Consider the following 13,429-nt stretch of genomic DNA (forward strand, 5'->3'; position numbering starts at 1 on the left):
TGTACTGGGTCAAGCAGATAAACGTCAGTTGGAATCGTATATAATCATAACCGGCAGATGGGTAGGTACTGTAGATTGATGTACAGGCGTTGTATGAGCTGATGCTGCACAGGACTTGCTCCAACCATTTGCTCTTCTAAATACTACATACTACTTTCACACTTCCGCCTCATACCTAAGATCCATCATTGGACAATCCAAGGCATGTTCTTGTCTTAAACAAATGCCGTAGTAGTTTACATAATAGTGGTTATTGAGTATTGTATCCAGTCTGTAATAATCTTATCTACTAGTGTACGTCTGTAATGCACGTAACTCGAGAACCATTCGCCACACACGTGCAGGGGGTCCGGTGTCGAGTCGGTCGGACCCACAGTCGTCTAGAACCACCACAAAAGGCCCAGGCTCTGGACAGGGCCCCTGCCCAGGCTCCATATATGGAGCTGGCCTGTTCTGAAATCACAAGTATGTTCTGACATCTGCATAGACTCTGTATGTGCATGGGCATGCCTGACAAAGAACTCCATATGGCCATAAAAGGGACACATAATACCTGGGTGGGGCATCCATTTCCAACTTGCATCGTTCCAAGTAGGCCAGTGCCCAACGGGCACCGCTCTAGTAATAATAATAAGTTGAATTTATATAGTGCCTTTCAATAAACTCTGAAGGACGCTTTACAATACAGAAAAAATAAACTAACTAATTGCCAAAAACCTGAGTGAACAAATGTCTCTTCAGTGCAGACTTGAAAGAGTCCAATGTAGGCGTCGGGCGAATCTCCAAGGGGAGAGAGTTCCAGAGGGCAGGGGCTGCCACATAGAAGGCTCTATCGCCGAGGGACGCTTTTTTGTGTGACGGATGGTGAGGAGCTCCATGTCCAAAGATCTCTCAGGGGTGTAGTCCTTAAGGGAGGTCTGTAGGGAGTGCGTTCTCCTCTGGTCTGACTGAGTGACTGGATGTATTGACACACGAATGAACGTGTTGGTCCCGGGAGGCACACTGAAGCCTTTAGACATATGACACTGTACAGTACTAACCCCCTTTCTTGCAAATCCCCCCCCCCCCCCCCCCCCCTTCTCTCTCTCTCTCTCTCTCTCTCTCTCATCCACATCATACAGGGGGAGAATTACAATAAGTCAATTTACAGCCACTCATGCAGGGTAAGAGCAACTGAACCTGCAGCATAAACCTCTAGGCCATAATGCTGTACACAAGACAAATGAGCAGACACTACAAAGGGAGTCCCTGTAGTGTTTTATACCTTTACTCCAGAGACCCCTACCATTGAATGGGCCCATTATGGCATGTGGTAGTAGCGAACTGCAGAGCCAGGCCCAGGCAGAGCTAAATCGAGCCTATACCTCATTATTCATGTGGCTCACTTTAGCCCATCGCACTGCGTGGAGAAAACATTTTGTTGAAGGAATGATAACAGGGTGGTGGGTAGTGGCAGATAGAGGCTGGTGCATGATGGTGCATGATGGTCAAAGGGGGCAGGTTTGGTCCCTGTAACAGGCACTTTGTGGCAATGCAAGATTTGTGTGTCCTTAGTAACTCGTCGCAGGAAAGACCCATCTCCTTCAGCTCCATCAACACTGTCCTTCGCCAGGTGTTCTTTGGTCGGCCTCTCTGTCTTTCTCCAATTGGGATCCATCTTAAGGCAACTTTGGGTAACCTTTCACTGGGCATCCTCAATGACCGAGCCCTCTAGCGTGCGTTCCTTTATCTCAGATTTTGAGGGGAAAAAGCAACAGCTAAAACCAGGCCAGGTCAGGTTATTGTGGCCTCCTGGTGGCGCTATAATAGGCCAATGTGAATAGGGTGCCATTTCTTCTTACGCCTTTGATGGCAATTGGATGATTTGAGGCATTTTGTTCCAAAAATGTGTTTTGCAAAACTCCACCTGTTGGTGGCGCTATAACAGGCCAATGTGAAAAGGGTGGAATTTATTTCTCAGCCTATATGGAAGTGCATGAAAAATGTCAAGTAAATTGCAGGCTGCGTTCATGATTTGAGGCTTTTTGTTCAAAACGGGCCAATCCTGCAAACTTTGCCAAGCCAATGTTAGCCAATGTTAATATGAAATATCGGACAGATCGGTCTTGAGCACATGACTAGAGATACTGTGTAACGATGTGCAGGATGTTTGGACAGAATCTGGAGGAGGAGCCTAAAATAAAATAAAGTTTTACAAAAGTCGGCCTCTTGGTGGCGCTATAAAAAGCAGATGTGAAAAATGCAGGGCAAAGGTAAAAATGTGAAAATCTGCCTCATGGTGGGGCTATTGACTTTATGCACACCACTGCCATCTTGCCAGCAAGGTGCTAACTAACTAGGTGCAATTTCCCATTGACAGCCCATTCATCCAAACAGAAAAGTCTGATTGTATTAAACAATGTCAAACTGAGCTGTATGAAAAGCTTGAATTATCCTCTTTCTATCTGCAAAGTGTTTGTTTCATAAAAATCCACCGTATACTGTACATGATGGGTGGTGATCCACCTGAACTGAACCTGCACCCGTAGCTGTATGATAAAGGGGGAGGGTTTAGGGGAGGGGATGATATTGTGATGTCACTATTTTATTTTTTTATTTTTATTTTTGGGGTAGGGTAAGGGTAAGGGTAGGGTTAGGGTAAGGGTAGGGTTAGGGCCCCTGATGTAGCCTGTTCCACCCCCACCCAGCCTCCAGGCCGCCCACCTGAAGGCACCTGCACTGCCCCTGTCCAGTCTTCTGGCTCCCCATGTGGGGTCAGTTTCCCCAGACCCCTTTGCTCTGGTCCATTGACTCTGTTACTGTTACTCCTTGTGTTCTCCTCGTGTATGGATTTTGGTGAATAAACCGCCTGCAATTTCGACTGCTCTGCCTCTCTGCCTTTGTCCTGCGTTTGGGTCCTAACCCTCTTGATTCACACCGTGACAGATCTGTGCCACATCCAGATTGGAATCCGATTTGTTTAAATCAGTCTAAACACAAACAAGTCACATGGAATCCGATTTAGATCAGGTTGTTGACGGATCGCCTCAAATCAGGTTTGAATCAGATTTGAAACCACCTCTGAATGTGGCTCAAGTGGAAAAAAATCAGATTCTATGTGACTTGTATGTGACCTGTCTACATTTAGACTTATTTAAACAAATCAGATTCCAATCTGAATGTGGCCAAGATCCAATTCAGACTAGATTTGGCTGCCAGTGTAAATGGGGCCTTAGTTGCACGCGCCAATGTGTCGCTCTGATAATTGTAGGTCTACAAGTACACAACGCCCCCCCCCCCGCTGAGCAGTCCCCGCAAAGCCGAGCGCACAAAGCAGGTCCATGACAACTGGCACTCACTGCACGAACACTTTGCTCCCCAGAAACGGCTCAGGTCCAGAAGCAGCTTCCTGGATACCACTGCAGAACTGGAGACCACATTATCTGTTGCCAGGACTACGGAGTGGCATAACCAGTGGAACAACCTGGGCAGCCAGACAACCCAATGGACAGAGCGAGGCATCACCCCAGATGAATGTCTTGCGACTGGCCATGACCAACCTTTGGGGGGGTCATATTTTGACAGCAGGAATTGCCTGTCATAATTTGATTAGGATGTATTAGGATGTTGATATTCATTCATCAGCCACATAGAGGCATTTCCTTTAATCCACCCGACACTGATCGACATATACGTCACCATCGAAAGCCGTCTCTTACCATACTTAACAATACTACTTTTTTACCTCCAAAACCTAGGTATGTAGCAAATAGCTAAACCTAATAATTCAATATTTCAAACGTTCTTTCACAGAGAAGCTGAGATTTGACAGTTTGTAGCGGTCGACAGTAGTTGCACGCTCTGCTTGCGCACTAGTAGGCCTACTTGTGTGCAACAAGCAAGTAGGCACTCGACAGAGTGCAATTCTAGTTTCTGTATGTTTTTTATTGAGGCTCTGAGATTTCACTTTTTGTTCAGTTGCAGTATACAGTGCATATAGAACTACACTTTTTTAACACAACATAGAAATCAACAAGTACCACAATACAGACATTACATTAACAAACGGAAAGAGAAAATAATAATAATAAATAAGTAAGAAAAACAAGTACACCACCAGTCTTGACATTGTATATTCCAGGTTGCCAGAGTATTTTTTTGTTTTTCACTACTGTTCAATAAGGTACATTGTCTTCGTGAACCCTTCCATATTATCACAGAGGAGATAAGTCAGTTTCTCCAGAGGAACCACATTCATTACCTCCTTGTACCAATCATCCAGTGTAGGAGTGTCCCTATGAATCCAAAGCTAGAGTATGGTCTTTCTCGCTATGTACGTATATAAGAGTAATCCATTATGTAGAAATGTTTTCCGCGGCCAAATCAACCTGGGGTTACTTGACATGAAAAGGTTCATCACTGGAATCACTGGTATAGTATAGAAACTGCTCTTTTACTGTATATGGCCCCTATTTCTGTAGAAAGCACAGTGAGTTTTGAGACACCATTGCAGGATCGTGAAAATCGGTTTAAGAGACGCAGTTTTTACCCGAGCAGCAGTCATGTACATTACAATATTATAGGACGATGTTGCATGGTAGCAATTGTTCAGCAATTTGAGCGTCTTGTCCCTTTAAGTTTCCTCTCCCAATGAGGAGTGGATTGTGAGTCACTCTCCTTCAAACTCGCCCTCCCTCACCCCACTCCCCCTCCCCCTATCCCCCCTCTCCATAACCCCTCCATCCCATCCAGAGCATTATGCAACCGCGTGGTGGATGCGTGCACGCTCAGCTGTCAGTAGGCTCCTGGAGTGATGGAGGGAGGGAGGAGGGGATGGTGGCTGGAGAGATTCAGTGAGTGAGAAGAGGAGAGAGGGAGCGAGAGGGTAGCAGAGCGAGGCGAGAGCATTTTGCGGGGCATCTCGGCCTGCTTGCGTCCATGTGCCTCCTCTTATCAATCTCTCCCTCTCGCTTTCCTCTGTTCTCATCATTCCTTACTCCTTCATTCATCTCTCTCTCTCCCCATCTCTATCGCTCTCTCTCTCTCTTCCCTCCCTATAGCATCCTCACACATCCGCCAATTCTCTCGCTCCTCTTCCATCAAGGTCATTGGCAAGGACATGCTCGTCATGCTATCTGGCTGCTGATTGGTCTGCTGGTGACGGCTTGGGCCTTAAAGAGACAGTAATGCTCTTTTCCCCCCTAATGGTGGCCATCTTTGTTAGGCTGCCAAAGCAGAGCACTTCAGCGGAGTAGTATTTGACTGTATTTAGCTTTTCTGCCCAACTCTAGCTGGCAAAATATTTAAATAAACCTTAGACCTATATATTTTTTTCTGCATCATTACAATTATATTTATTTTGTGCCTGCACCTTTAAGCGAGGGCAAGGTCAGAGTGACTCCCTACTGAGGCCTACTCTATGCTATTGATCAGTGGAGAGCCAGGCCATAGAACCTCTGACCTGGCAATGTGCAGCCCTCTGGCTTGACACTGTCTGAGAGAGAGGGGGGGGGGGGGGGGGGGGGATTGGGTTGCATGATTTCACCTAGGGTAATAATTTGAAAAATGATTGCACATTATTTTAGAAAGAGCTCATGATGTTATGTAGTGTATTGACATGTCTGTATATTTTTGTGTTGTTGTGATACAATTTACAATTTAGGCATTTAGCAGACGCTCTTAATCCAGAGCGATTTACATTAAGCAATAACAAAAAAGCATGGCATACATCACATATATAAAAAGTAGTTATCATGAAACATGCGTAAACTAAGAACGTAACAGTGAGTATAAAACTGTAAACTATACATACAGTTGGAGGCCATCGATATTGTCCTTTTCTTTTTGCTGAGTTTTGCGTGATCTGCGCAAAAGGACAGTTAACCCATTTTGGGCGGGAACCCCTTTTGGTGTTTCAAACATTATGTTATAATTTAGCTATTGAAAAATAGCAGATCTACAAGCTCATAGCGCGCCACCGAGTGGCGCGCTACGAGCTTGTAGGTCTGCTATTTTTTTTTAAATCGTGAAAAGGATTTAGAAGGATTTTTTTAAATTTTGAGGTCAGGACCAAATGGGTCAAATGATAAGGGACAATATCGGTGGCACCCAACTGTACTGCAGTGGAAATGAGCTGAAAGGCTTTCTTGTGTTTTGCCCCTCTATGATGCTGACTTTTACTGTATGTCGGAAAGTTGCTCTGTGCTCTTTTATTATCACCAAATAAAATCAATCAATCAAAATCAAGAGATGGAAAGGGGTATGTACGCGTGTTTTAAAAGTTGCAAGCACTGTACATACTGCATTCCTATACGCTGTGCATGTGTGAGAGAAATGCTGTTTGTGAAACAGTGGATGTCACATTGAACAACATCACATGAAGTAAAGCACCATCTGAAATGTTGCAGTACACTACACAGAATGATATCCCCACTGTTAGTATCTGACAGCAGACAGACACGGAGCTTAACGCAATCTCTCATGGCCAAACCTAAGTTTCTGGACTTAGGTTTGGCCATGAGTCCTAGTATGTCATCCAGATCTTCCCCAGTAATCTCACCAATGTCTAAGAATCGCCTAGCTCCCTCCAACACCATCTTTATTTGCTCAGATTTTTTGGCGGGGCAGGCGGAAGGAGAACAAATACAATAAGGGACCAAAGTCCTTTCGGGCTGTACATTGGTGTCTTATGTAAGATGCAAACCAGAGAACCCCACTTGCATTCTGTAACTGGACCAGTCCTGCTATTATGGGAGCAGAGAAGCATGCTGGGCTGGTGGTTCACATGCTGTACACTGTCATGCACGCACGCACGTGTGCACACACACACACACACACACACACACACACACACACACACACACACACACACACACACACACACACACACACACAAAAAGACACATATAGAAACCCCCACAGCTCATTGTGAATTATTTAGGATAACAGCACTTCCAAAAAGTGATTTTGCCCTCCAGAGCAATATCTGATTCACAGAAATGGGTGAAGAGAGAAATAGGATGAAATATTGCTTAACTAATGCATAGCGACATTTGCATAACATCTCACTGTAGTGGATAAGTCACACTTCAAGTTATTATTATTATTTTTTTAAACGATGAACATGCAAGGTTTAGGTGTGCCTGCGCACAAGGGAGAGAGAGAGAATAGAATGAATCGATGACTGTAAAAAAAGAAAAAAAGTCGATGTCTAATAACTGGGTGGCTTCAATGTGGATGAAATCTGTTATCCAAACAGACAATCAGCCATACAGACCAACACAGTATAATCTGTTATCCAAACAGACAATCAGCCATACAGACCAACACAGTATAATCTGTTATCCAAACAGACAATCAGCCATACAGACCAACACAGTATAATCTGTTATCCAAACAGACAATCAGCCATACAGACCAACACAGTATAATATGTCCTGTTATCCAAACAGACAATCAGCCATACAGACCAACACAGTATAATATGTTATCCAAACAGACAATCAGCCATACAGACCAACACAGTATAATATGTTATCCAAACAGACAATCAGCCATACAGACCAACACAGTATAATATGTCCTGCTGTGGACAGACCATTCACCTGTGAGGGTGTATTGGTGCACGGCAGTAGGGTGATTATGTTTGGTTTTGTGCTTTCATTAATTGAGCCTATACAATGCAAACACCTGTCGTGTGTGTGTGTGTGTGTGTGTGTGTGTGTGTGTGTGTGTGTGTGTGTGTGTGTGTGTGTGTGTGTGTGTGTGTGTGTGTGTGTGTGTGTGTGTGTGTGTGTGTGTGTGTGTGTGTGTGTGTGTGTGTGTGTGTGTGTGTCTCACCTTTATTTATACTCGGAATACAGTTGAGGGCAAGCCCTCATTTTCAACGTAGCCGAGGTTACAATACATAAAATACAGTCACAAAACAATACATCAAACAACATTATAAATCAGGGTAAATTACAAAGGAACTTTATACAGAACAACAATCAGTAAAATAAATCAATTGAAGCAGGAGCAATCACGGTGAAAAATGTTCTGGAGCATTCCTTTGAACTGACCGAAGGATGGCAGGGAGCTCAGTTTTAAGGAGTTTTGGAGTTCATTCCATGAAGTTGGGCCATTGACAGAAAAAGCTGTCTTGCCCAACTCTGTCTGGGCCTGAGGAACCTTGAGCCTTAAGAAATCGTGTGTGTGTGTGTGTGTGTGTGTGTGTGTGTGTGTGTGTGTGTGTGTGTGTGTGTGTGTGTGTGTGTGTGTGTGTGTGTGTGTGTGTGTGTGTGTGTGTGTGTGTGTGTGTGTGTGTGTGTGTGTGTGTGTGTGTGTGTGTGTGTGTGTGTGTCTCACCTTTATTTATACTCGGAATACAGTTGAGGGCAAGCCCTCATTTTCAACGTAGCCGAGGTTACAATACATAAAATACAGTCACAAAACAATACATCAAACAACATTATAAATCAGGGTAAATTACAAAGGAACTTTATACAGAACAACAATCAGTAAAATAAATCAATTGAAGCAGGAGCAATCACGGTGAAAAATGTTCTGGAGCATTCCTTTGAACTGACCGAAGGATGGCAGGGAGCTCAGTTTTAAGGAGTTTTGGAGTTCATTCCATGAAGTTGGGCCATTGACAGAAAAAGCTGTCTTGCCCAACTCTGTCTGGGCCTGAGGAACCTTGAGCCTTAAGAAATCGTGTGTGTGTGTGTGTGTGTGTGTGTGTGTGTGTGTGTGTGTGTGTGTGTGTGTGTGTGTGTGTGTGTGTGTGTGTGTGTGTGTGTGTGTGTGTGTGTGTGTGTGTGTGCGTGTGCGTGTGCGCGCGCGCGCGCGACTGCAAGTATTACCAACCAAGTTCAATCTGGTATCCCGACACCCACACTCCACTCTGTATAAACCCTCATGATTCTGAACAACACCTAGAATCTATCGCACACATAACAAATGACCACGGCCGTATTGTTGACTTAGTGTCTGATGTAATTTGAAAATACAGTATGTGCCATCTAGTGCAGCAATGTATATACATTCAAGAGTGTTACCAGATTAGCTATGGGCACATGCAATGTCTTTGCTAACATCCCAAATACACCGGATGTTGTTTTTGTTGACACCAGTCACAAAGAATTCCTGATTCTGGAGGTGGGCTGTGTCTTTGATTTGTACATGGACCAGGCATTCCAAGATAAACACAAGTATCAACCATTACTTGGAATTATAACCTGGGGGTATCGATGTAGATTTGCCATACTGATATTCGGAAGCCTGTGCCTGCATGTGCATAAACTGACCACGAGTGGCCTAAGAATAGCTGGCATGACGAAGAGCAAAGCCAAACAACTTGCCAAATATTGTTCTGTTTCGGCTGTTATAGGCAGTTTGTCTGTGTGGAGGAGGAGGTGCCATGTGTATCCTTAAGTGAACATGAACTGTTAACCCCGTTATATTTGTTTCAAATTAATTGTAATTTGTGGATTCAAATGAAGAACTAATGTGTGTGTGTGTGTGTGTGCGCGAGTGTGCGTGCGTGCGTGTGTTCAGGACATGTCTGCTCTGTGATGCAGTGATAAAGCTCATCAGAGCATGCATGGCATCCCCTTGTTTTTCAGGTACACACACACACACACACGCGCGCGCGTGCATTAGCACTTTCATGTGTGAGAGTACTGTGTACACAGCACTACACACACGCTGTATGCATTCAGACCCCCCCAGACGTGCACAGTGTCGCACCACTGAAAGTTTGGTCTTCATTCATCCAGAAATCACATTTCCTCCCAAACCCTTTTCGTTTTCGTCTCTTCCCTCACTCCTGTCAGCGCTCCGTCCCTCCCTCCTTCCCTCCCTCCTCCCTCTTGCTTCTCTTTCTAATTTCCCCTCTCACACCATTACCGTCTCCTCGATCTGTCTTCTCCCCCGTTTACCGTCTCAGTTTCATTGTTTCTCTCCTTTCTCCATCATTAGTTTTTTTCCCCTTCTCCTCTGACTCATCCATAATTGTTTTTTCTCTCTCTCTTTTTCATTCTCCACTGTCCTCTCTGGCCTCCTTGTTTGTTTCCTTTCAGCACTGCTTTGACATCCTATCTAGCCAGTCTCCCTCTCCTCGTTTAGACATTCTGTTCCATTAAGTGCAAGGTTTGATTTGTTAAAGGAAAAAGAGGGGGGACTTTTTCTTAACATACTTAACATACTATTACATTTTGATATAACCATAATATCAAACCTCACCTCTATAACTATAAATGTTACAGGGCCTATTCACCTCTATAACTATAAATGTTACAGGGCCTATTCACCTCTATAACTATAAATGTTACAGGGCCTATTCACCTCTATAACTATAAATGTTACATGGCCTATTCACCTCTATAACTATAAATGTTACAGGGCCTATTCACCTCTAACTATAAATGTTACAGGGCCTATTCACCTCTATAACTATAAATGTTACAGGGCCTATTCACCTCTAGAACTATAAATGTTACAGGGCCTATTCACCTCTAGAACTATAAATGTTACAGGGCCTCTTCACCTCTAACTATAAATGTTACAGGGCCTCTTCACCTCTAGAACTATAAATGTTACAGGGCCTATTCACCTCTATAACTATAAATGTTACAGGGCCTATTCATCTCTATAACTATAAATGTTACAGGGCCTATTCACCTCTAACTATAAATGTTACAGGGCCTCTTCAACTCTAGAACTATAAATGTTACAGGGCCTATTCACCTAACTATAAATGTTACAGGGCCTCTTCACCTCTAGAACTATAAATGTTACAGGGCCTATTCACCTAACTATAAATGTTACAGGGCCTCTTCACCTCTAGAACTATAAATGTTACAGGCTCTATTCACCTCTAGAACTATAAATGTTACAGGGCCTATTCACCTCTAGAACTTTAAATGTTACAGGGCCTATTCACCTCTATAACTATAAATGTTACAGGGCCTCTTCACCTCTATAACTATAAATGTTACAGGGCCTATTCACCTCTAACTATAAATGTTACAGGGCCTATTCACCTCTATAACTATAAATGTTACAGGGCCTATTCACCTCTAGAACTATAACTGTTACAGGGCCTATTCACCTCTAGAACTATAAATGTTACAGGGCCTCTTCACCTCTAACTATAAATGTTACAGGGCCTCTTCACCTGTAGAACTATAAATGTTACAGGGCCTATTCACCTCTATAACTATAAATGTTACAGGGCCTCTTCACCTCCTATAACTATAAATGTTACAGGGCCTCTTCACCTCTAGAACTATAAATGTTACAGGGCCTCTTCACCTCTATAACTATAAATGTTACAGGGCCTATTCACCTCTAGAACGATACATGTTACAGGGCCTATTCACCTCTAGAACTATAAATGTTACAGGGCCTATTCACCTCTAGAACTATAAATGTTACAGGGCCTATTCACCTCTAGAACTATAAATGTTACAGGGCCTCTTCACCTCTAGAACTATAAATGTTACAGGGCCTCTTCACCTCTAGAACTATAAATGTTACAGGGCCTCTTCACCTCTATAGCTATAAATGTTACAGGGCCTATTCACCTCTATAGCTATAAATGTTACAGGGCCTCTTCACCTCTAGAACTATAAATGTTACAGGGCCTCTTCACCTCTAGAACTATAAATGTTACAGGGCCTCTTCACCTCTAGAACTATAAATGTTACAGGGCCTATTCACCTCTATAACTATAAATGTTACAGGGCCTCTTCACCTCTATAACTATAAATGTTACAGGGCCTCTTCACCTCTATAACTATAAATGTTACAGGGCCTATATTCACCTCTAGAACTATACATGTTACAGGACCTATTCACCTCTATAACTATAAATGTTACAGGGCCTCTTCACCTCTATAACTATAAATGTTACACGGCCTCACCTCTAGAACTAATGTTACAGGGCTTATTCACCTCTAGAACTATAAATGTTACAGGGCTTATTCACCACTAGAACTATAAATGTTACAGGGCCTCTTCACCTCTAGAACTATAAATGTTACAGGGCCTCTTCACCTCTAGAACTATAAATGTTACAGGGCCTATTCACCTCTATAGCTATAAATGTTACAGGGCCTATTCACCTCTATAACTATAAATGTTACAGGGCCTATTCACCTCTAGAACTATAAATGTTACAGGGCCTATTCACCTCTAGAACTATAAATGTTACAGGGCCTATTCACCTCTAGAACTATAAATGTTACAGGGCCTATTCACCTCTAGAACTATAAATGTTACAGGGCCTATTCACCTCTAGAACTATAAATGTTACAGGGCCTCTTCACCTATAGAACTATAAATGTTACAGGGCCTATTCACCTCTATAACTATAAATGTTACAGGGCCTATTCACCTCTATAACTATAAATGTTACAGGGCCTCTTCACCTCTATAACTATAAATGTTACAGGGCCTATTCACCTCTAGAACTCCGTAATGGTGATGACGCAGGTAGTAATGGGGGCTGGGGGTGAGTGGGACATTCTTTGAAAACGGAATTATCTCTTATGCAGAGATCTGACTCATAGCTTTAATGATAACCTGTAATGTGTGTCATGCTAGTATAGTCATTACTAGGGATTGTGAGTGGGTGTTGTTTCCTTTGAAAATGACGGATTGTGTCATTTTGGCAGTGGTGGAAAGTAATTTTGAGTTATTGAGTATTTCCAATTTCCAATACTTTTACTTCTACTCCATTGCATCTCAAAGGCAAATATTGTACTTTTACGCACGCGATGCATTCTGAGCTTGTAGATCTGCTATTTTCAAAAGATTTTTACATTGGTACATCTGCATAATAAGTACTTTCTACTAAGAACATTTTGATGACAATACTTGCTTTTACTCACATAAATGTTGAATTTCGGACTTTAACTTTTACTTACGTAACAGAGTATCTCTCTACATTGCAGTATTGCTTACTTAAGTAAAAGTACTTTTTCGACCACTGCATTGTGCGGGAATGAGATCCTGAAATGAATGTCCCTGCTCGCCTCGCCCCCACAGCTCCTCTGGACTGTCACAGCGGAGAAGACAGTGGTCTGCAGTGGTGGAAAAGGTACTCATATTTTTGAGTGGTGTAAACCACTCCTACAACTGGCTTTGTTAGTTTACGTGTCTGTCTGTCTGTGCTCAAAAAATGAGCACGGTTGCTATGGTCACCCAGTTCACACGGGTGTGATTTCATTACGTCAGACATTACGTCAGACCACAGCTGATCATTCTATATAAGACCTTACACCACTCAGTTCACACGGGTGTGATTTTTTACTTAAAGTCCGGAATTCAAAATGTACTTGAATAAAAGTATTGGTATCAAAATATAGGATATACCAAAAGTAGAAATAAGAAATTACACATTATGCAGAATGTCACATTTGAAGTTTTCAAATGCAAATCTTATAAATAGCAGATCTACAAGCTC

General features: G+C 42.9%; 1 protein-coding gene across 2 annotated transcripts in view; it reads left to right on the top strand.

Moving 5' to 3' along the window:
* Nucleotides 1-3,395: 3,395 nt before the first annotated feature.
* Nucleotides 3,396-13,429, top strand: part of atp1a3a (ATPase Na+/K+ transporting subunit alpha 3a) — a 75,160-nt gene continuing 65,126 nt past the window's right edge. Inside the window, exon 1 of one of the 2 annotated variants that reach the window (XM_079522182.1) lies at nucleotides 3,396-3,737. The gene's annotated coding sequence lies outside the window, so the exon portion shown is untranslated. Of the gene's footprint in view, nucleotides 3,738-13,022; nucleotides 13,064-13,429 lie in introns of those variants that run through there. The other variant, XM_079522181.1, reaches the window with a different exon arrangement.

This window comes from Electrona antarctica (genome assembly GCF_951216825.1).
Source record: "Electrona antarctica genome assembly, chromosome: 15".
NCBI lineage: Eukaryota > Metazoa > Chordata > Actinopteri > Myctophiformes > Myctophidae > Electrona > Electrona antarctica.